General features: G+C 44.0%; 1 long non-coding RNA gene across 2 annotated transcripts in view; it reads left to right on the forward strand.

Moving 5' to 3' along the window:
* LOC135101362 (uncharacterized) overlaps positions 1-25079 on the forward strand; it is a 382194-nt gene that overhangs the window by 52398 nt on the left and 304717 nt on the right. For both annotated transcript variants that reach the window (XR_010269236.1, XR_010269237.1), the window contains exon 3: positions 15266-15386. This is a non-coding gene — a long non-coding RNA (uncharacterized LOC135101362). The remainder of the gene's footprint in view (positions 1-15265; positions 15387-25079) is intronic.

The following is a 25079-nucleotide window of genomic DNA, read 5'->3' on the forward strand; positions in this document are numbered from 1 at the left end:
ATTCTACTCTTCCCAATGACTGTTCCTTCACGTGTTCCTTCCACCGGTCCCTCTCAACTACTCAATGTACTCTCACACCTGTCTTCAACCTGTTCCCCTCACCTGTCCTCCTCATCTACTCCACATACTCACACCTGCCTTTCACCTATTCCCCTCACTTGTCCCTCTTATATCCTCCACCACGCGCATCCACACCTGTCTTCACCCCCAACCCACCCTAGTACCTGCTGTACTCCGCCTCGTCCTTGTTACCTTAAGTACGGTACCTCGGTCTCGTTTTCTTTTTATCTACTTATTCTCACTCATTTACTTATCCTCACTTATCCACCCATCCACCACCTGGTCTGCCTCCCATGATACCTATCCACTCCTCCTTTCCACCCACATACGGCAATTTGTTATCCTTGCTCCTCTTTCGTCCATCATCATCCATCACTCGCCTTGTTCCTCTGCTTTCCTCAGCCATCTTCATCTCTCTTCTCGTTCTCGTCTTTCATCCTTCATCTTTCTTTTAACGTTTCTTCGCTACCACCTTCACTCCTATCTTTTTTTTTTCCTTTGTCTTTGTCTCATCGTCTTCCTTGTTCCTCCTTTCGTAGTTATCTTCATCTCTCATCTCGTTCTCCTTCTTCATTCTTCATCTTTCTTTAAAAACTCCTTCGCTGTCACCGTCAGTCTTATCCTTTCTTCCTTCCTTCCTTCCTTTCTTCCTTGGCCTTTGTCTCATCGTTCTCCTTCCTTTGTTTTCCTTTGCTGTCTTCATCAGTCCTCTCCTTTTTCTCCTTCATTCTTCATCTTTCTTTAAAACTCCTTCACTAGCATCTTCAGTCCTATCCTTCCTTCCTTCCTTGGTTTTCGTTTCGTCCTCCTCTTCCTCTTCCTCTTCCTCTTCCTCCTCCTCTTCCTCCTCCTGCTCCTCCTGCTCCTCCTTCTCGCGACACCCACGTCATTTCCAAGTCTAAGAGAAGGTTGTAATTTGTATTCCGTGGCGGTGGGTCGTTGGCACTCTCCTTTACCCGGGAATGGCCTGCCGCCGCCTCAAGTCGCTAACAAGGACTCGCTTCTTTAATGGACTCCTCCAGGGCACCCAAGACCCAGGACTGGCTCTGTAGTCTGTCAGGGCGCGCCAGGAGAGGGGGGGGATGGCTGGCTGGAGGCTGCGAGACGTCGGAGCGTAGATTGGGTGGGTAGTGCTGGGAAGGTCTTAAAGGACATGGAGAGGAGTATGAGTAGGGGAGTGTAGATGGAAGAGGGCGTTAGTTAGAAGGCAGCGTGTAGGAAGGAGATGTGTGTTGGGGATAAGGGGCGTTTCTCAAAGGTTCTTAGGATTAAGTTCAAGGCAGCGAGGAGTCGAGGGGTGTGGATGGTGGTGCAGGGTGATGTAAAAGGCTGCTGTGTGAGAACTGAGGGCGCCGCCTAGACCGTTTGTTTGGGATTTGGGAGGGACAATGTACTGTATAGATGGTTGATGCGACGTAGGGTGTCAGTGAATAGATAGAGGGGGACAGAAAAAAAAACCAGACCATACGAGACAAAGTAGGATGAAAAAGATAAACAAAAAGAAAAATATCCATATTCGACCAGAAAAGAGAGGAAAGTGTGAGTTACAAGCGAACAGGAAAGAGAAGAGGGACAAATACACGACACAGAAGATAAATTAGGATAAAACAGATTCTTGAGCTAAAAAAAAAAAAAGTCAGCCAGCCATAGTGGACAAGATAAGACAAGAAGTGTGAAGTAAAAAAAACACATCGGAAAAAAAAAAAGACAGGTCATAAGACTGAGACGAAAAAAATATAAATAAATAAAAAAAGAGAGAAAAAAGGCAGAGAAGCAAAGTGAAAGCTGCAAAAAGCATCCGAAGTCAAGTCTCCTTAACAGCAAGCATAAGAATCTCCAAGTTAGCCTCCACTTAGGGAAAGCCAAGTTCAAAGAAGTGACGTAGCGGGATCAAAGAAGATCTAAGAGAGACCAGCAGGATCAAGGACGGAGGAGGAAAATGAAGAGAGGGAAGGTCAGGTCAGGGCAGGACAGGGCAGGGCAGGTTAGGAGAGAGTGAGCAGGTAGGCAGCAGGTGAAGGGAGGAAAGGAAGGAGAGAGAAAGCAGGAAATGTGGAAGAATGGATATGTGCATTAGGGTTTTGTACTATTAAAATCATTATGGGGGAAAGAAACTGAGAGGCAGGAAGGAGCAGTGATGTGGGAAGCTAAAGGGAAATGTTGGCTTGATGCTGGAAGTGTTTTGAGCCTGGAGTAGGAGACGTCTAAACCTCCAGTCTATCTTAGTGTGTGGACTTGTACCTGTGTGGTGTGGCGTGTCACTGGTGAAGCGTCAAGGGGAGTTGTTCTTAAATCTATGAAGATGTCTGGAATTTAATGAACCTATTGAGATATGAAGGTTAGGTGTGAAGTGTGAGGAGCGAAGGTGGTGGTGGTGGTGGTGGTGGTCTAGGTGAAGTGCTTGGTGTATTGGGGAGGAGGCAGGCGAGCGAGTCTCAAGTTTACGGGCGGGAAAGAAGAGTGTTTTAAGGCATCGTTGGCGGCTTATGCGTTGGTGAGGCTGCCTCGAGTGATATCAAGGAACACGATGCGCATGACACTCTCACAACGAAGTAGCAAAATGTTGAAAGACGCCAGAATGTTGACAGGCGACCACCTTAGCATACCTCATCCACCGCGCTGTTTTTCCTCTTCATCTCCACTGTGCCTTTCTCTTCTAGCAGCTATTGTAGAATAAACAAACACCCTAGGAACGACGTAAAGGTCAGTTGCTGCTTATCCCTCGTCATCCTTTGCAGTCATACACACTTCATAACATTTTCTGAAATAAAAATACATACCTCGATAATTTCTTCCCTTAAAATTATTAAGAAACTGCAGTTCATATTTCTTGTTTATTTGTATATCTCCTTTTACTAATTTATTTCATCCCGGTGGTGAATGCGCGGTCGTCTGGAGCCTTTCTTTGTGTGGAAGGATTGGCTGAACCTGAATGAGTCTGAGGCGGCCATTGCCAGGCTCTGAATGGCCCAATACCGCACTGACTCCGCGGCTCTCCAAAGACAACACGGTGTTTATGTGGACACTGAACACACCAGCACACCAATACACAACACAGCAACACACCAGCACACCAACACACCAGCACACCAACACACCAGCACACCAATACACCAGTACATTAACACACCAGCACATTAACACACCAGCACATTAACACACCAGCACACCAGCACATCAGCACACCAATTCACCAACACACCAGCACACCAACACACCAACACATCAAACACACCAACCAGCACCACGTCCCTTAGAGTATCGGTGAGTTGACCAGCACACAACACACCAACAAGGGGCGGGGCGGGGCGGCAGCAGCTTTGGTTCCCACGGGAGGGTTGTTTGGCAGTGCTATTATATAGGCTGGGTATTTACTGCATGAATATTGTATAATAGTATATATATGCTATTCATGACTGTTGGGAATTATACATAATCTCCATATGGAAAGCTTTCCGGTTATTTTTTCCATTAGTTGGAATCATAATACGCAGTTATTTAGTCATATAGCGGCTGGCTTTCATCTGCGTTGTCTATTATTGCACCGATGAATTATATGTATTTAATGCATTTCGTAAACATGAGCGCGATCCATCCAATTATTTTCAAGCCACAATGTTTTCTGGCCTGTTTGTATTGCGACAAGCTCGTAATGACCCTTCCTGTACGTAGTGCCGCTTTATGTATCGCACACTACTGCCGGGGATGTTTATGTGTATTGTGTTAACTGAAGCTCCCTCTGCGATGTTTGTATGTGAGGAAAAGTAACTTCGAACTGCAAGACAATACGCTGAACTCTTTCCGTCACCTGACTCGCTGGGAAAGGCAAGCTGTCATCCTCCACTACTCAGGGTGGCGTCTTCAAACTTTTTCGTCGCTTTTACCTCGACTACTTTCAACAGCCTCTTCCAGCAGACGTCACTGGGGCTTTCAAAGGTGGTTTCAGGCTTGTATTGACAGTTTAAACAAAGATTACATACTATTAACACTTTCAATGCGATAAGCAACAATGGAGAGCCTAAAAACAATGCATGGAATCTTTATGAGCACCTACAAGAAAGAAACATCATTAAAAAGAATAGATTTTGCAATTTCTAACCAGTTTAGAGATTGGTGATGGCTGTAGGATAAGTAAAGATGTCCCAAAGTGGTTAGTAATTAAGAAAAGATGTACCAAATAGGAGGCATAGAATTAATGGAAAAATATATTGCAAAAAACCCGACAAATATAATCTCCCAGGCATTTGAAAATCGCCTTAATGAAAGCTAAAGCATTTAACAGTACAGAGTCAACCCCATTAACATTCAGTATCAACACTGGGCAGGACATTGGATTGATATCTTTTCATCTGTCTGCTCTTAGTTCCTCGGATGTAATTTTTACTCCTCGTGCCGGCAGTAAGTGGGTGGGAGTCAGCTAAGGCACCTATCACCAGCATCCATAAATGTGTCGGTTCTTTTAAAGCTTCCTAATGACTCAGCACTAACAACCTGATTACTAAGTCCACTCTATTTGAGAACCAATGCGAGGACCAATTCTTTCCTATCTCAATCTGAAATCTAACTTTTTTTCAAGCTTGAACCCATAAATTCTTGTCCTATCCTAAAACGTGTACACTGATGCTGACTCGTGTTACTGATGCTGAGGGTCATGTAGGTGGCTGACCCCTCTGACACCCTCTGACCCTTGTAGATCCCTTCCCTTTTGCACACACCCACACCCATATTTGTTCCCCTTACGGCCATTCACCGCGCCCCATCCCCGACCCGCACCTCCAGCCTCTCCCTACACGTTACTCCTCCTCTTCACCTCACATTAGCATTCCACCCACTGCCCGTCCTTACATCATCTCGATCCACTCTACACAGTCACCGCGCCCCTCCATCCACTTCCCGGCGCATCTCCTTCCACTCGTACGCCCATTTCTATTCCCCTCACAACCCTTTCCCTTCACGCCTCTCCCCTCAGGCCCTATAGCTTTACCCTTCCATCATAGGCTCTTTCTATTCCCCTCCCTGGCATAGTAACTTAACATTTGCCAGCTTCTCTTATTACACACACACACACACACACACACACACACACACACACACACACACACACACACACACACACACCACGCCCACGCATCGCCCACTTGACTCGCCCCTAATCACGCCTCTATCGACCCCCTGGACCCTACAACAAGACTCATCTATCTTCGTAACCAGGTGGCGCGTGCTTAACTCTCCATATCCAACCCCCTCCTCCTGCTCCTCGTCCTCCTCCCACGGTACTTCCTCTCTCCCCTTCCATCATTCCTCTCCTCCCTCTGTGCCGCAAACAAACAACAACCACACGTGTTTCCCTTCCTGTTTCATCTATCTTCATTTCATCCTCCCCTTCTGATTCTTTTTGTATTCCTTTCTCTCCTCCTCCTCCTCCTCCTCCTCTTTATCGTCATCCTTCGGTTCGGTTTATAAATTATCACTGTTGTGCCCCGCGAAATTTGTAACGGTGTTGTGTATTTCTTACACGAACTTCATTTGCAAGTTTGTCCGTGGCACTGGAGAGAGAGAGAGAGAGAGAGAGAGAGAGAGAGAGAGAGAGAGAGAGAGAGAGAGAGAGAGAGAGAGAGAGAGAGAACTTAACGTGTTCTCTAAGTTTTGTGAATCATTTTTGTCCTCGTCAGCGCAATGAAAATAATTTACAAACTTGATCTTTTTATATAAAAGTTTGCCTACACTAGATTGTACGAGGACAAGTTACCTGTACTACACTTCACTTCTATTTAAGCCTTGAAGTTACCAAGTATCGCATCACTTCACCTGTCTTAATTACTGTTACCATTCAACATCGTATGAGCGTATCTGTTACCTCCACTAAACTTCATTTCTGTTCACGCCTTGAAGTTACCAGGCATCGCATCGCATCACTTCACCTGCCTTGATTAGCGTTCCCATTCAAATTTAGCGAGGCGTATCGTATGAACGTCTCTATTACCAATCAATAGAAACTGCTCTACGCTTTCCTTCCTTCCTTCCTTCCTTCTTCCTTAAAAAAAACATTGGTAATAATTTAAAGATTTCTTCCTGTCAATCTACATCTAACCAATTTTCAATACTATTTTTCCAGTATAAAAGATTGCTAAATTGATTTATTAACAACATATTTTCTGGTTACTGGTTTCTATCCTTCCTTCCTTTCTTCCCTTATTTATCCTGATCGTGGCCTCCCGTACGTTCTATGCCTGCCTCCCTTTCCTCCCCTCCCTCTCTCCCTCTCTCCCTTCCTTCCTTCCTTCCTTCTTTCCTTCCTCCTTCCTTCCCTCCCATATCCTTATCGTGGCCTTGTGTACGCGTTCGATAGCGTGATTTGGTCTCTCTCTCTCTCTCTCTCTCTCTCTCTCTCTCTCTCTCTCTCTCTCTCTCTCTCTCTCTCTCTCTCTCTCTCTCTATCCGCTTAGGAATTTTAGAACTTTTTACTTTAAGATCTAAATTCCCTACAGACCTTCTTATCTTAGCATTTTTTTTTCCCCTTGATATTCCGCCTCGTGTTCTTGACTCGCCCTCTACTTTCCTTGATTCTTATTGTTGCTCTTTATTTCCTTCTGTTTCCTCTTGGTCTTTTCCCTTTTTCGCTTGGCTCTTCAGGTTTTTTCTTGTTTATTATTTTTTTGTATTCGTTTTCGTATTTTTTAATCTACTACTACTCATTTCCTGTTCCTTTATCAGACATATTCTTTTTGTTCTACTCCGACTCTCATTCTAATTTCTACTTTCTCTTCTTCCAACTTCTCTTGCTTATTTTACTTATTTTTAATGTTCTATTTTTTTTTCATTTTCTTTTCCCTCAACCACATTGTCTTTATTTCTCCTCTTATTCTCATTCCAACACTTGATTTCTCTTCTTCCCTTCTACCCCTTACTCACCCTCCACTCTCCTATTCCATACTGAGTTTCCTTTCTTCCACATGTAGACGTGTATTCTTTCCCTTGACGTCGCTGCTCTTTTCTCCGTCTTTTACCTCATCCTCGACTTGTTCATTCCGTCCATGCGTCGCGGCCCCTCAACTTCTGCCTACAAACCCACGATTACCGACGCTCGAAACCTACTGAGCTACAATCAGGCCCACTTAGCTCCCCCCATGCGTTTCCCTCCCTCCTTTTTTTTTTTTTCTGCTGTTCCCCTTTCTCTCTCTTTCCTTCTCCCGCTGACGAAGGAGAAAAGGAGGGAGGAGGTTGAGAGCGTTGTTAGATTCTTCCCCTTCAGGTCTTGTCTCAGTCAGGTAGGGTGTTATTTCTCCAAAGCTGCGTGTCTAATTACACAAGTTTCAGAGAATTCAAAGGTCAGAAATAATTCCCCGGTCGACGATGTTGTGAGTTGTGAGAAGTGTCGAGTGTTGCGTGTATGTTTGGGAGTCTTGGTGCGTGGTGGCGGAGGGTCAGAGAGTCAGTCTTGTGTCACGCGGCTATACTGGAACTGGTAAGTGGTGAATGCTACGTAGGGGAATAGTTTTATTTTTGCTCCTTCCTGCGTGTTTTGGTGAAGCGATGGAGATGGGCAGGGTAGAGTTGAGAGAGAGAGGGACGCCACTTTAACGATATTTTTCTTGACATGTTTAATTTAATTTTACGTTTCGCTGTACTACTTTAACACTGTAGGTGATATTGCGACAGTATTGTGCCAGAAATGTTTGGTACATACTTGCCTGAGGAAAGGTAAAATCATTTATTGTTTATTTACTTAGAGCGTTTGCTAAACTGCGTTTTGCCAGAAGCCGTGTTTGCTGCTGATTAAATGGTGGAAATTATTTAGAAATTGGGAGAATGAAACAGACGACAGTTATTTAATGAAAATGGAGAAGGTAATTTGAAGGAGGGAGCAGAATGAAACATAAGACATTTCTTGAATATGAATGAAGGAGGTAATTTGAGGAAGAAAAGGGAATGAAATAGAAGACGGTTGTGGAATAAAAAGAAACGTGGTGTGGTTTTGGCGCTGCGTGTATTTGGTTCAGGACTCTTCTGCTGTGCCCTCCCCGCCAGCAGCAGGACACCCCAGCAGCGGGCCACCTGTCCACGGGCCGTCAGCAGCGCCGCGAGCCGTGCTGACTTTCACTAATCCACATCATCTCGTCCAATGAGTGGAATTTTCATCGCCACGGCAAGTCCCGGGGGTCGGTAATGGACGGCTCATCACTCCATTGAAACGCGCGCCGGCAGAGAGGACCCGTGGTGGGGAAAAACACAAATGGACTTATTTTAGAGTTGTTGATTTGAACGCGTGAAATACAAAACAGTTTATGCATTTCTGTTCGATCCCATTTGCTGTATATTGCAAGGGGATAAAGTTTTAACACAACGCGAAGCACCGCTGGGACTCGCAAATGGGAATGGACACACACACACACACACACACACACACACACACACACGGAGTCAGAACCATTACCTATAACATGACTGGAGATGAACCAAAGGAGCGGGAGGACAGGAGAGGGAAGCGTGGGAGGCTGTAAGAGAGGGATGCATGTAGCTCCTCCCTAAACGCTGCGCCTCTCACTCACTCTCCTCCTACTCCTCCTACTTATTAGGTTACAAATCAGTCTCACTTACAAACTCACTCACTTCACTGTACATCACTTCCTTGTCTTCACCAAATACTCCTCTCACTCACCTCTTACTTATTAGACTATAAATCTCTCTTACTCACTTCCTCACTCACTCACTCACAAACTTACTCCTTCACTCATTCCACAGCACGTCCCTTCCTTATATCTCCCTCATTCCTTTCTGCTGCCTTCCCTCACACCCACATATATCTATTCACCCTCATCCAACTATTATACCCTTCCCGTTCCCTTCCCCTCGAGGCAGTGGGCTGAGGCAACGAGCACCATTCTTCCTGATCCGAAGCCTCGAAACCCAATTACGACACCCGAGTCATCAGTGAGAAATTGGAATTCCCCTCGCACGGCCCGGCATCAGGCCTATTCACTCCTGCCTGTCCATTCGTTTTGACGCGATAAATCCAATTATATCGCTGTTATGAATCCAATTTCGAGGCAATATGAAGTTTTGCGAACCCGCCGTGAAACAACGCGCGCGATCCGCCAACAGATCCCGCTGACCGAAGCAACCGCGGAGGAGGAGGAGAGAAGAGAGGAGAGGAGTGATCAGTGGAAGGCTCGAAGAGTAGGTAAGAGGGAAATAGGGAAGGATTAACGTTGATAGGAAGGCTCTATTGCCGCTGATGGTAAATAAACTGCCCATTTTTTCATCCAATTTCTTAGTTTTTTGTTCATTTAAGATACGGAAGAGTCTTTCACGCTTTTTCTTTTTTTTTTTTTTACAATGTAACGAAAATAGGAATGTTTATCTTTAACTTGGAGGAGAAGATGGAATGCGGGTTATTCCCGGTGATAGGCAACCGTGCATCAATTCCTTCGCTTAACGAGACGAGATAAAAATTAATAAATGAAAAAGAAAAACGTTATGAATCTCTGAAGGAAAGGAGGAGAAAGAAGATAAGGCTTAAGCGAATAGATTTACTCGCGCCGGTGAAGGGAGGCATGAATGGCTGGATAAACAAACACACACACATAGACAGACAGACAAGACGGGGTTTGGGACGCGGCAAATAATATTAAATGCGAGGAAAAGCCGCTAATATTTTTTGGACGTTTTGGGTTCTGGAACACGGAAGCCGCGGACCAACGTGACAGGGATTTGGCCGCAGGATAGAGGGAAGAGAGAAGGGGAGCACGAGGGGGAGGGATGAAAGGAGGGGCAGTTTAGAGGGAAGAGGGATGGATAAAGGGAAAGATGCTGGAAATGTAAGCGGGACACACACACACACACACACACACGGGGGAGATCTCCTCGTTTCATCAATTAGCAAGTTCGCTCACAAGCCGTTTCGGAACATTGAGATGAAGCTTTGAGAGGAAAGTTTTAGTTGGTCCGCGTATCTTGGAGGAGGAGAAAGATAGGGGAAATAAGTGTGTGTGGTGTGTGTGTTTGTGCCAAAGTGGTACGAGGAGTTTGCACAAGAGTTTTCGCTTCTCTAATGAAATGAATATGGCTGAAGCTTACGTCTGGCAGGGATGGGACAGGGCAAGAGAGAGGAGGGGAGGGAAGGGGCAGAAGAAGAGGCAAGGCAGGACAGGAAGGGGAGAAGCAGAGGCTGAGGCAGGGAGTGGAGCAGTGCCGTCCCGTCCCTCTGTTTTTGTACTGCTGCTGCTGGATGCCTACACACATGCAAGCCACTTCTGTTTCACTCCCGCCGTTGCTGTGCTCGTGTTGCCACAGCTGTGTTGTTTGGGTGACCTTGGCTGCTGTGTGTCCTTTGTTCCTCTTGGTGATGCTTGTCGTTCTCTTTTCCAACATTACTATGACCACCACCACCACTACTACAACTACTACGATCATTGCTGTTGCTACTACTAACTCTACACCAATACTGCAACATCCACCACCACCACTTTTATTATACTAACACTGATTATACCTACGTCACCCATTTCTAGTTACCGTTCCCATCACCATCACCATCACCACTCCTAACAACTAACACGGATAAGACCACATATTTTTTTTTACCATAACCTTAATATTCCTACCACCACCACCACTACAACCACAACCACAACCACAACCCGTACCACCATTACTGACGCACTGCTACTGTCAAGGGCGAGACTATAACCAGAGAAGAAACTACACCAATACCTTTTCCTCCTCGTTCTCCTCCTCCTACTACTACCACCAGTATGTACCACACACACCCTCTCTCTCTCTCTCTCTCTCTCTCTCTCTCTCTCTCTCTCTCTACCCCACCAGCACCCACCCTCCCCTCAGCCAAGCCTCTATTGTCAACCCTTTTTCAGCAGAAGCGAATTTCAGCGTGCCTGTCTCTGGTTGCCTTGCTGCTCCAGGTATTCCTACACTATTTTTGAATTGTGATCTGAAGTTGCTGGCTAACTGAGAGAGAGGAGAGAGAGGAGAGAGAGAGAGAGAGAGAGAGAGAGAGAGAGAGAGAGAGGAGAGAGAGAGAGGTGTGAGTGAGGGGGGGGGAGGGTGGGGGGACTGGCCATCTCACACACACACACACACACACACACACACACACACACACACACACACACACACACAGTATTGTTCATTGATACAGGAGAATCAAAGTGACATATCAGCGAGATACATAATACAAAACAATACTAAATACATAATGGATAATGTATAGTACATTCTCTCTCTCTCTCTCTCTCTCTCTCCTCTCTCTCTCTCTCCTCTCTCTCTCTCTCTCTCTCTCTCTCTCCTCTCCTCTCTCTCTCCTCTCTCATCAGAAGAGTTCACGCATATCCTACAAAATCTCTTGCCTTTTAGCACTCAGTTATGTACGTGCTTTACTGATAAGTGTCAAATGTTTGTTTGTTTGTTTGTTTGTTTTTTCTTTCCTTCCCCCTCCTATGTTACGGCAGCATGAGCGAAAAGGGAGGAGAAAACGAGACCAGACAGCGAGACTGAGAAATAACAGTTGAAGTGAAGTGAAGTGAAAGGAAACAAAGGTAGAATTTGTGCCCCTCATCAGTTATGTCATTTCGCCAGTGAGGGAGTTTCCTGCCAGCCAATTAGACGAGAGAGCAAGACTGTCATGTCTATATTAACTATGCATGAACCTTGCCAAATCGATACTTTAAAGGGACCACTCGTGCCTCGGATGCTTGGACACTCACTCTCCTCCACCTACGCTCTTTCTCTCTCTCTCTCTCTCTCTCTCTCTCTCTCTCTCTCTCTCTCTCTCTCTCTCTCTCTCTCTCTCTCTCTCTCTCTCTCTAGCCATTCCCTCCCCCCACCATCCCCCCCCACACACACACACACACTCACCATGCTCTCTTTTTCACTTGCAAACCTTCACCCATTTCTCTCACCTCCTGTATTTGTATTTATCGTTTTGTAGTTTATCTTTTTTCCACCATTTATTAATTTTGTTCATATGACTTTTTTTTTGTGTGTGTGTGTGCGCGTTCACTTACGCAAAAATTTACTGTTTTATATATATATATATATATATATATATATATATATATATATATATATATATATATATATATATATATATATATATATATATATATATATATATATATATATATATATATATATATATATATATATATATATGATGTACTAATTTCTTTTTGTATAATTTTCTACGATATATATCTTCACGTTTTATTTCCACATTTTTACTAATCGTCCTTCCACCTTTTTTCTGTTTCTCCACCTCAGTCCACGTTGTCTTTATTTTTATTCGTGCCTTTACATCCTCGGTCTATTTTTGCTTCATAATTTTCTCAGCGTCTCATCTTGATTCGGTTTTGTATCTTCAGCCACTCCTCTTCGACGCTCTTCACTCGCTCTCACATCTTGCTTAACACACACACACACACACACACACACACACACATACACACACACACACCATCCATCATCATCATTCTAACATTACAACTTTGCAGCACTAACTTTCCCAACAACAGTAAAATTGCTAAGTTTAAAGCAGGAACAAACATAATTTTACCCTGTGCATATACATTACGAGTATTAAATGTATAAATAATACGTCGTTCAGAAAAGTTTGATGCGGCCTCGGTGTGAGATTGTAATATGCATTCTATGTCAAATCAAAATAAAAAAAAATACGAGGTGAAATATAGACGGAACTTTATGCTACGTAACTTGCCAGACAAAACTACATACATACATACATACATACATAGAGTACAAGCGATCAGACCTTATCATAGCACAGTGTCTTGTTTCACTGTGTATTTTCCACTGCATTCGCCTTCCACGCCTTCCCACTCCTGCACGCCTCCGAAAAACGTCCCTTGAACACCTTATTCAATTATCTAAGGAAACTCTTACATAACTTCTTCCTTTGAACTCCTAAACTCTCTCTCTCTCTCTCTCTCTCTCTCTCTCTCTCTCTCTCTCTCTCTCTCTCTCTCTCTCTCTCTCTCTGGGTTTTCCTCCTCATCGCCCCCGCCCGTTACGTTCTCACGCCTCTCCTTCCATCCATTCCGCGGCACAGTTGACTTCACCACCTCTTCCCAGCCTTCCTCGCCTGCCTCCCTTTCTCATACACGCTTCTACTCTTTCCACCTACTTTCCTCTTCCTCCTCCTCATAGCACACGCCTCACGCCAGCCCCGTCTCTCTTCATGCCTCCCTTCTATCCCCCTTTCCTTTCCCAGTTTTCACCACCACCACTACTACTACTACTACTACTACTACTACTACTACTACTACTACTACTACTACTACTACTATTACTACTACTACCTTCCTCCTCCTCCTCCTCCTCCTCCTCCTCCTCCTCCTCCTCCTGCTCTTCCTCCTGCTGCCTAGCCTGCCTCGCCTGCCGCCTCGCCTCCTCGGAATTGCCATGTCCCGTCCTTCATCCGAAACATATTGCAGCTCGGATATTTGCTGGAGATCCCTTGAGGGGCTTCCAGGGTGACGTCGCGAAGTAAATGACGCTCTCATCACCCTCCTGCGTCAGTATATTCTAATCCCTCACGTGATGTTTAATGAAAGACTTCCCTGGGCCGTGCGTGTCCCTCTCCCCCTCCCTCTCTCACTCTCTCCTATAGTGTGTGTGTGTGTGTCTAGTCTAGTCTAGTCTCTCTCTCTCTCTCTCTCTCTCTCTCTCTCTCTCTCTCTCTCTCTCTCTCTCTCTCTCTCTCTCTCTCTCTAATATGAGGGGTGTGACAAATAGCGTGGCGTCTCCAGGAACAGTGCAGCCCAGTTTCTCTTCTCTCTCCTCCTCCATCTCTTCCTCTTGTCACGCCGTAGCTTTCTCCTGTGCTTCCTCTCTCTCTCTCTCTCTCTCTCTCTCTCTCTCTCTCTCTCTCTCTCTCTCTCTCTCTCTCTCTCTCTCTCGTGGTGATAGTGGTGAAGAAGGAATGTAGCAAAAGAAACAAAGGAAAGAATGTTTGGTACAGGGAGCAACTTGTGTTTGTGTATGTGTGTGTGTGTGTGTGTGTGTGTGTGTGTGTGAGTGAATCAATGTGACACAAACTCACTCTCTCTCTCTCTCTCTCTCTCTCTCTCTCTCTCTCTCTCTCTCTCTCTCTCTCTCTCTCTCTCTCTCTCTCTCTGATAAATGTGATAGCTTGACGTATGCGATAGTAGTAGTAGTGGTAGTGATGGAAGTCGTGTGCCCTGGTATGAATGCTCTCGCTGGTGGTGGTGGTGGTGGTGGTGGTGGTGGTGGTCGTAGTTACAGTGGTGGTGATGGTGGTGGTGGTGGTGGTAGCGTGATTGTGAGAAGTTAGAGTAATAATGTAATGGTAGGGAGTTCGTGACGTGCCCGTGGATGGAGACCAATGGGAGGAGGAGGAGGAGGAGGAGGAGGAGGAGGAACCAGTACATACAAAAAGATAATATATACCACAGGAACAAGAACAGATACGTATATAGTGAGTGTTTAAAGAGAGGAGAGGAGGAGGAGGAGGAGAGGTGGAGGAGGAGGGAGGTGAGAAAAAAGAAGAGGGAGAGGAAATAAAGAACGAAAGAAAAAGATAATAGAGAGAAAGGGAATAAAGCCAAAGGATAATAAAGAACGAAGGGAGGGAAGGAAAGCGAGAAAAGAGAGAAAATATGAAAGAAGTAATAAGGAGCCGAGAAAGGAGAGAAAGAAAGTGGGGAGAGAGAGAGAGAGAGAGAGAGAGAGAGAGAGAGAGAGAGAGAGAGAGAGAGAGAGAGAGAGAGAGATGACGTGAGACATGAAATGAGAAAATGACGAAATTGCAACGGATGAAATAGCCAGATGTTAATAAAAAAAAGGAGTCCACACACAGAGAGAGAGAGAGAGAGAGAGAGAGAGAGAGAGAGAGAGAGAGAGAGAGAGAGATGGTAGCTGATGCTCTAAATAATGGGAGGGGAGTCATGAAGGCTGTGAAAGATCCATTTATCAATTAAGTAGAGATTGACAATGATGTTCAAAGGGTACTAGCCCCTATCCTCCCCCACCCCTCTCTCTCTCTCTCTCTCTCTCTCTCTCTCTCTCTCTCTCTCTCTCTCTCTCTCTCTCTCTCTCTCTCTCTCTCTCTCTCTCTCTCTCAGCACAAGGGCAGAGAGAAAAGTCCTGAACATATGCAAGTTTCCCCGTGTAATTTCCCCCAGCACTGAGTTATACTGTCGACATATTCCAGGGAAACGCCTACCTAGCTCAAGTGGTCCTGTGGGCGCTGCCTCCTCCCGGGCGCCCGCTGGGGAACACTGCTCACCGCCTCTACATATATTCTCTTGCCGCGGGAGGGGTGAGAGAGACAGGTGAGGTCATGGGTGGGGGAGGACGAGCTGGAATTGTCATTTTAATACAGTTCGTTGTTTTCTCTTATTCTCTCTTTTTTTTTTTTTTTTTTTTTTTACTGAGGATGATGTTTGTTTAATCAGAGTTTTTTGTATTTTTTTTTTTTATGATTTTTATTGGGGTGTTTTTATTTGTAATGTTATGGAGTCGTATTTTTAATCTTGTGTGGTCTTTGTTGCTTGGTGTCCTGGGGCATAGAGGACGAATTGCTACGTAGCCAGGTATGCTGAGATGAGCTAGGCGAGGTGCGTGAATGCGTCTTGCCTAGGAAGGGATATGACATGCGTGGTTTCATAAGGTAATCAACATAGGAACATAAGTAACGGTGCTACGTAGTCTGGGTAACCTTAGACTAAGACTGACCAAAAACTAAACTAGACGAACTGAAAGATATGAACTACTTGATCGTTTGTTACTGGCAACTGTGTCGCCCGAAATTATGCTCTAATCTTGAACCAGGTCACTTTATTGAGCTTTAGGGATAAGTCACGGTAGTCAGACGTTTAAATAATAGTGTGCTCGTTCTTTATAGCCTAGCAGTAGTGTCGACCATAACTTGGCCAGCATAGGATAGTAGGAATAGCTAGTACGGCAGGATAGTAGCAGCTAAATGTCACAGGATGGAAGGAGTAACTAGGATGGCAGGATAGCTGGAGTATCTAGGGTGATAAGATAGTAGAAATTACTAAGAGTGTGTGTGTATGAGTGAAACATGAAGAATGACGAAAACACACGTCTTAACACAAAGGTAGGTTCTGTTTTCGTGGAAGAAGTACAAACAAGACACAGGTACACATGGGGACACAAGGATGGTAGGTAGCGTGGTATGTTTAACTAAAGAATGGTATGGTGTATGGAATAGGTGTCACAGGCTGTTATAGGCAACACATGATGGCGTGCGGCGTACAGTGGCAGCCCGGGGTCAGCCATAGTGCTGTTTTCCCCTACCAAACACCCGCTCTTTGTTTCCAGTGAGTGATGGGGATGAAGTAATTTAGACAGGCTATTCAGCGTTGATAATAAATGACATGATTTTGATACGCCCTTCACACGACTGACGAGAGCCAATGTGATAGGTGAGAGAGAGAGAGAGAGAGAGAGAGAGAGAGAGAGAGAGAGAGAGAGAGAGAGAGATACATATACATACATACATACATACGTACATCATTGCAGGGTTTAAAATGCTTCACTAATCTATCTACCCACGTCTCTGTTGTCCTAAATGTACTTGCCAATGCGATCATGCCCTGTCGATGGATCTTGGCTCTCACGGCATGCTATACGTGACAGAAATCAAGGCGTGAGTGTGAATTATAGATCGAAACGAGTATAGTGCAATGAAAATGGCGGAAGGAACCAAGATGGGATAAGAAAGAAAGAGTTAAGTTGAAGCAAAAATATCAGTGAAAGCAATTTATTGAAGTGCAGAGAGAGAGAGAGAGAGAGAGAGAGAGAGAGAGAGAGAGAGAGAGAGAGGAAGATTTAAAAAGGAAAAGCCTGGTAAAAGCTGCAGGTATACGAGTGCATTTCGTTTTCTTTTACAATAGATGACCAGCTAGTAATCACCGCCGCCCGTCCTCACTGACCCAGCGTAAGGTCAGGTCACAGAAAGACAGCCAGACAGACAGACAGACAAACACACAGACAGACACACACATAGACAAGCAGATAGATGGATGGATGAATGGACAGATAGATAGATAGATAGACACAGATTATATGCACAGGAAAGGAAGAACAGGAGGAGGAGGAGGAGGAGGAGGAGGAGGAGGAAAGTAAAAAAAGGTAAAAAGGGAAAGAGAAAATAACGAAACTAAGGAAGAGAGGGAAGAGAGAAATACCAGAGAGAGAGAGAGAGAGAGAGAGAGAGAGAGAGAGAGAGAGAGAGAAGTTTGAGAGGGAAGGGAGAAAAAGAGGAAGAAGAGAACAGTGTCAGCATTTTTCTGTAATGGAATGACTGGGGCGGAGTTAACTCGAGGGAGAGAGTGATAAGGGAGAGGGAGAGGGAAAGGAAAGGGAGACGGGAAGAGAAGGAAGGAAGGAAGGAAGGAAGGAAGGAAGGAAGGAAGGAAGGAAGAAAGAAAATAAGTGGGAACACGGAAGTGGAAAAGAGAAAAAGAGGAAGGAAGTGATAAGAGGAGAAAGGAGTAAAGGAAGGAGAGAGGAAAAGGAGGAGTAAGCGGAACACGGAAATGGAAAAGAGGAAAAGAGGAGGGAAGTGATAAGACGAAGAGAGGGGAGGGGAAAAATACAGATATAGGGTGAGCGGAGGAAAGGGAAAGAGTGAAGGGAAAAAACAGAAGTGGAAAAGATGAAATCGTGGGAAATGTAGAGAAAAAAGGAAGGGAGTGACAAGAGAGGAAAGGAGGAGAGAGGAAAACAGTGAAGGTATGGAGGGAGGGGCGGAAGGTGAGGAGAGGAAAAGGAAAGAGAATCAAGGGAAACCGGAAGGGAAATGTAGAGGTAAATACAAACCAGAAGATAAGAAAGAGAACGGGAATGATAAGAGAGGGAAAGAAAAAGGGGAAAATGGAGGAAAGACGAAAGGTGAGAGTAGAAAAAAGAATAGAATGAGGGAAAAACGAAACTAAAAATGAGGAAATTGAGGGACATGTAGAGGAAAAGGAAAAGGAAGTGATAAGAGAGGAAAGGAGGGAAGGGGAAACTAGAGATGGGATGGAGGAGGGTGAGGGGAAAGCTGACTGGAGGGAAGTAATGACCCCTCACTGGACACAGACTGAGGGTGATGACCACAGCCGCTCGTGTGTGTGATGAGGGGAATGAGGGAGGGAAGAGGGGGGTGAAGGAAAGGGGAAAGCAGGGGTTGAGGGGACACGGTTTTCTCTTTCCCCTTTCCCTCTTGCTTCTATCTGCTAATTTTTTTCCATCTTTATTAAATTATCCGCGGACTTATAGAATTTAAGCGCTTGTGCTCTCTCTCTCTCTCTCTCTCTCTCTCTCTCTCTCTCTCTCTCTCTCTCTCTCTCTCTCTCTCTCTCTCTCTCTCTCTCTCTGTCTCGTCTCGTCTCGGGCACTCCCCTTTCAAGTTCCTCTCCGTTCTTATTTTCTTTCTCATTTAATTAATTTTGGACACACACACACACACACACACACACACACACACACACACACACACACACACACACACACACACACACACACACACACACACACACACACACCGTTATCTCTCTCTCTCTCTCTCTCTCTCTCTCTCTCTCTCTCTCTCTCTCTCTCTCTCTCTCTCTCTCTCTCTCTCTCTCTCTCTCTCTCTCTCTCTCTCCCATTCTCCATCCCCTTTTCATTTTTTTTATTCCTCTCACTTTTTCATTTTTTTTTTTCCCCATTTTTTTTAATCCTGGATTCTGTCTGTTCTGCATTTCTCCTGTTTCCTTTTCTTCAATATTTGCTTCTCCCCTGTCTTTTGTACATAACCCTTTCATTTTCCTCTTCGTTTATTTTTCATGAGCTTTTTTTTTTAATCTCCCTTCTATGTTTTGTTTATCGTTTTGCATTTTTTTCATATGTAATTTACTCGTAATACGTTTTCTTCTTTGCTTTGTTTTATTATTTTCTCTTTATATGCATTTCTGTTTCTTTTTTTTTTTTTTTTTGTCAATTTTATTTATTTCCTCTATTTTTCGTTCTTTGTCTTTCTGTCCTGTCCTGTCTGTCTGTCTGTCTGTCTGTCTGTTTGTCTGTCTCTGTCTGTCTCTCGTTTTCATATTCTCCTATCACCTTTTTAGTTACACTTATCCTATCACCATTATTCTCTGTTTTATCCACTTCAATATTCCCTTTTCACTTTCTTCCCCCACCCCCTTTTCTTTCGATTGGGGAGAAATGGGGGAGGGTTCACTCATCTCCTTTTACAGCCCCATTCCATTACCACTTTCTCACTTTTATTCTACTCCTTTCCTCCCGCTATTTATTTCCAGGGGTTTCCTATCTTGAGACTCTTGCCATCTCCAATTTCCCATTTCTTATCTCCGGCGTTCTTTTTTTTTCAGTTCCAAAGTTTCTATTCTTATCAGCATTTTCCTTTCAGTGTCTTTCTACGTATTCGTCATCATTATCTTCTACGGTAATTTTTTTCTTTTTTTCTTTACCTCTCTTCCTTCCTTTTTCGTTATCTTCTTTATCTTCTTCAGTCTTCGTATTTCATCTACTGTTTGTAAGTTTCCTATCTCACATCTTCATTTCCCTTGCCTTCTTCTGTATTGTCCCTTTTCCTTCTCCCTTTTTCTTTCCCTTTTATTCATTATTATTATTCTCTTATATCTTTGTTTCGTTTTCATCTTTTATCCTCAGTTTTCAAGTTCTCTAACTTTCTTCTTTATTTCCCTTCCCTTCTCCTCCCTCTCCCTCTCTCTCTCTCTCAGTTTTCCACGTCTTTCTATCTGCCTTCCTCTCCAGGTTATCTTTCTTTCCTATCCTTATCTCCAGCCATTACCTTTTCCCTCCCACCATTTCTCCCAGTTCTCAGTTTTCCATCCTCTTTCCTCTCCTATTCTCTCGCTGTTTCCCCACTCCTTTCTTTCTTTCCTTCTACATTATTCCTCTTTCTTGCCCTCCTTATCTTCACCCTCCTCCATCTTCTTCCAGTTCCTGAATTTTCTACTTACTCCTCATCTTCTTTCTCCTTTTCTTGTCTTTCCCTCCTCTTCCTTCCTTCCTTCTTTTCCATCCTTCTTATCTCCTCCCTGCTTCTCCCTCCAGTTTCTATTTATTCCTCCTTTTATTCTCCCTTTCTCTCCAACTCCTTCCTTCCATTCATCTTCTATTCCTCTTTCCCATCTTCCTTATCTCCTCCCGCCTTCTACTTCCTTCTGTTTCCAAAAATATTTCCTTTCCTTCTTTATTCTCCTCCTCTTCTCCCTTTCATTCCCACTCCTTCCTTTTCCTTCCTTCTTTCCTTCCTCCTACACCATACGTCTTTCCAATCCTCCATATCTCTCACCTCCATCCTTTTCCTCCAGCACTCTCTCTCTCTCTCTCGCTCTCGCTCTCGACCCTCTCCCTTCCCTCTCTCCTCCCAGTAGCGTCTCTTCCCAAACCCGCCATCGCTTTGGACAATAAATTAGTGAAAACGTCATATAAAGATACTGGAAACTTAATAAACTCCGCTACACCCCAAAAGCCGAAGCTCCGAGACAGCCACGAAGGTCCTTGGGAAGTTTGCGGGTCGTGTGGAGGGAGTTTCAAGGGTGTGGTGGTGGCAGTGGTGGTGGTGCTGGTGGTGGTGATGGTGGTGGTGGTGGGAGAGAGGGAGGGAGGAAGAAGGAGTGTAGATGGCTAGGGAATGGGAGGGTGCAAGGAGGATGGGTGGAATGGGAGAAGGGGAAGAGGGAAGAAGGGAGGAAGAGATGTGGTGGGAAAGAGAGAGAGAGAGAGAGAGAGAGAGAGGTGGGGGGAGTTGTATGGCCAAAGAGAAGGGGAAAATCAATTAGCATGTTATAAACAACAGAGAAAGAAAATTATCACAATGTATTTAGAACAAGAATAAAAAAAAATAGAAAACGAGAAAGATAGAAAACGAAACACACACACACACACACACACACACACACACACACACACACACACACACACACACACACACACACACACACGCTTAAAGTAAGTCTTCTGGAATAAGTAAAAGCAATAGGAAGGAAGGAAGGAAGGAAGGAGAGAAGGAAGGAAGGATGGAGGGAAGCGGAAAGGAAGTAAGATATGATAAAGAAAAAAAGTGAGAAAAAGAAGAAAAAAAAAAGGAAGAAAGTGGATGAAGTCACTTTTATTGGATTTTTTGTTGCAAGATCCATATCCAATCACGCAACTGTTATGGCGGAAGGAGGAGGAGGAGGAGGAGGAGGAGGAGGAGGAGGAGGAGGAGGAGGAGAAGAAAGGAAGGAGCAGAAAGGAAAGAGAGTTAGTTTCGAAAGAATAATAAACGAAAGAAGTCATTGTCGTGAAGAAAAGGAAACGAAAGAAGGAAGATGATGATGAAGGACAGGAATAGAAGGAATGTGAAGGAAATCGAGAGATGGAAAGAAATAGAAATGAATAAAGGAAGGAAGGAAGGAAGAAAGAAAGAAAGGAAAGGAAAGTAATAACGGAGGGGTGACGAAGAAGAGGGAATGGAAAGAGGTGGTAAAGATAAGGAGAGAAATAACGGAGAAAGGAAAGATAGTTGTGTTTGGAAAGAAAAGGAAAATAAAAGAGAAGAGGACAAGGAGGAGTGAGAGGAGGAGGAGGAGGAGGAGGAGGAGGAGGAAGAGGAAGAGGTGGACGAGGAGAAAGAGCAATCAGTGGATGGAGAGGAAAATGGAAAGAGAATGGACGAGAGAGAGAGAGAGAGAGAGAGAGAGAGTCTGAATCCATACTCTTTCTTTAATATTTTTTACATATCTTTCCTTCATTTATCATTTATTTTCCGATGATCCTTCTCCTTCACATCTTCCTCTTTCACCTCTTCCTTCTCCTCCGTCTGATATTCCCTCACTTAATTTTTTTTTCTTTCATCTGATCTAATATCTTTCTTTTCTCCTCGCATTTCAATTGTCTCCACTTTTCAATTAAATCCTAACTTATTCCCCTCCTCCCTTCAGTCAAGTCTATACAATACATTACTTCTCAACGTTTTTTCCTTCATTTTCTCCTCTACACACTTCTCTCCTCCCCTCGTTCCTTCTTTTTTCCTTCCCTTCCTGCCCTTCCCTTTCTCTTCCTTTCATTCCCATCCTAACCCTCTTCTTCCCTATGTTCATTCTCTCTCCTTATATCTATTTTTTTTTTATCTTCCTCTCATCCTTCCCTTCCTCCTCCTCATCCAGCTGAGAATAGACTGACAGACAGACAGACAGACAGACAGACAGACAGACAGACAGACAGACAGACACAGACAGACACTCTTTGTGATGGAGTTTCTTGGAAATTGATCTTTTACTTTTCATTCCTTCGTCTCTCTCTCTCTCTCTCTCTCTCTCTCTCTCTCTCTCTCTCTCTGGTACATTGTCATTTTCCCCATCGACCCGCACGGTAGAGAGAGAGAGAGAGAGAGAGAGAGAGAGAGAGAGAGAGAGAGAGAGAGAGAGAGAGAGAGAGAGAGAGAGAGAGAGAGAGAGAGAGAGAGAGAGAGATTTAAAGGGGAAATTAAAGGAAATACAGATGAAATATAACAAAGGAAAGTATAAAAAACAGGAAAACATGAAAATACACGAAGAAAAACCATAAAACAGAGTAATATGAATAAGAGAGAGAGAGAGAGAGAGAGAGAGAGAGAGAGAGAGAGAGAGAGAGAGAGAGAGAGAGAGTACACCAGTAGTAGTGAGAGGCCGCACCGACGCTCTCCGCTGTGTGTAGGTTTGTTGGTATTGATTGTGGTGTGGAATTGTGGTGTGGTATCAGTCATGGCCCAGTGTTTTAGTGTTTGCCTCTCTCTCTCTCTCTCTCTCTCTCTCTCTCTCTCTCTCTCTCTCTCTCTCTCTCTCTCTCTCTCTCTCTCTCTCTCTCTCTCTCTCTCTCATATATTGTCGTCCCTGTCATTTTTTTTGTTCTGTTTGTAGTAGTAGTAGTAGTAGTAGTAGTAGTAGTAGTAGTAGTAGTAGTAGTAGTAGCAGCAGCAGAAGCAACAGAAACATACATATAAACAAGTAGTAAAGTAGTTTTGGCGTGGCTCGCATTATTATTATGAGTAGTAGTAGTAGTAGAGGTAGTAGTAGTAGTAGTAGAGGTAGCAGTAGTAGTAGTAGTAGTAGAAGCAGCAGCAACAACAAACAGGTAATAAACAGACAGGTAAACAAGACAGCAAGGACCAGTGTTGGCGTGACCTTGTATACCACTGAGGGACTACACACATCGGATAGCATAGCCTAGTCTTCCCTATGATCGTGGAAGGGAAGGGATGGGAAGGGAAGGGAAGGAGGCAGTAAAAGTTGTGAAGGGGTCAGAGGGAAGGTAAAGAAACTGTCTACTATATACCACTACTCTCTCTCTCTCTCTCTCTCTCTCTCTCTCTCTCTCTCTCTCTCTCTCTCTCTCTCTCTCTCTCTCTCTCTCTCTGTTGGATGGCACCCTGTTGAGCCTTCAGTCTACATAGAATACTCTCCGAGGTGTCCTTTTTTTTTATTCAGTGGGCAGCGAATATAGAGCGAGGTACTGTACGAACTTGTGTCTATCACCCAACTTTCGTGACTACTGTAGCTCTCTCTCTCTCTCTCTCTCTCTCTCTCTCTCTCTCTCTCTCTCTCTCTCTCTCTCTCTTATTGATGTTGCTCCAGCTCGTCCCCTTGGCAGTGTACGCAGCGTTGGTCTTCACTTGCTTTCCTATATTTTTCATGAGGGACAGACGTGCGAGAGGATCACTTCATTGACACACACACACACACACACACACACACACACACACACACACACACACACACACACACATTTTCCTTAGACGCTTTTGTTTACAGCTGCCACGCTCACGATTATTTAATTTAATCTTAATCCTTTCGCTGCTAGTCACCCTTTCTCAATGATCTACAGTGAAAGAGTTGTTTTTGATATTGTAGTCCCTTAGATACGTAACTTCTGAAGGTTAGTGAAAACAGAATTAATCTTGTATTCTTTTATTCGTGGTCTATTGAAGTAAATTAATCCTCATATTCTTTTATTCTTTATGTCAATGTAAGTAAATTGATGTGTTCTTGTGTTCTTTATGTGTATCTAAATAAATTAACATCATTTTCATCTATTCTTTATATCTATCTGAACTTAATACAGTAACCTCAGTGTTAAGTAAAGACAACCATAGCTGTCCCCCCAAACAGTGATTTCAAAAAGGTCCAGTAAAGCGCCTTTCTCTGAATCATATAGAGCTTAATACACTAATGAACTCTTTTGAGGCAGGAATTCCACGAAAAACCAAGACCTGGGGGATGCGATACAGTGATGTCGATACTGTTTACTTTTCTTCTGAAGCCTTTTGTACTGTATGCTCTGACTGCTGTACGTGGGTCGAAGTTGGTTGGAAAGACGTGGAAGTTCTCAGTCAGTGGTCAGTGTTCTTATATACGTTAAATTTTCTTTAAGATTTGTTTTCGAAGGCCACAGAGATGATTAATTGGTTTCTTTTCGATGTTTTTTTCTCTCTCTCTCTCCGATTGTACTTGATCTCGTTAAACTAAGGGTGTGTATGTTTATTTGTTTGTTTCTCATTGATGGAGCACGGTCTTGTTAAACTACAGGTGTTTGTTTTGTTCTTCTATGGTTGTAGTACATGATTTTGTTATCGTTATGTTATTATCCCCGTAATAGTACATTATCTTGTTTAAGTATAGGTACTTTGATGGTACACGATCTTTGATGGTACACGATCTTCTTAAACTACAGATGTTTTTCCATTCAGAAGGCACATAATCCTTGTTAACTAACCCTTTCACTGCGACACGAAACAATTAACAGCACCAGAAGCAATGCGTGAAGTCTTTGTAAGCATCTACGAGAACTTTAGCGAAGAAAAAGAGTACATTTTGCAATTTCTAACCAGTTTACCGATTGGATATGCCTGTAGAACAAGTAAAGATGTCTCAGAGTGAATGTTAATCAGGGAAAGGTATAACAGGTGGCAGTCAAAGGCCTAAGATAAAAAAAAGAATCACGAAACTCCTAACCTGAAGACTCCG

This window comes from Scylla paramamosain, chromosome 6 (assembly GCF_035594125.1).
Source record: "Scylla paramamosain isolate STU-SP2022 chromosome 6, ASM3559412v1, whole genome shotgun sequence".
NCBI classification, from domain to species: Eukaryota; Metazoa; Arthropoda; class Malacostraca; order Decapoda; family Portunidae; genus Scylla; species Scylla paramamosain.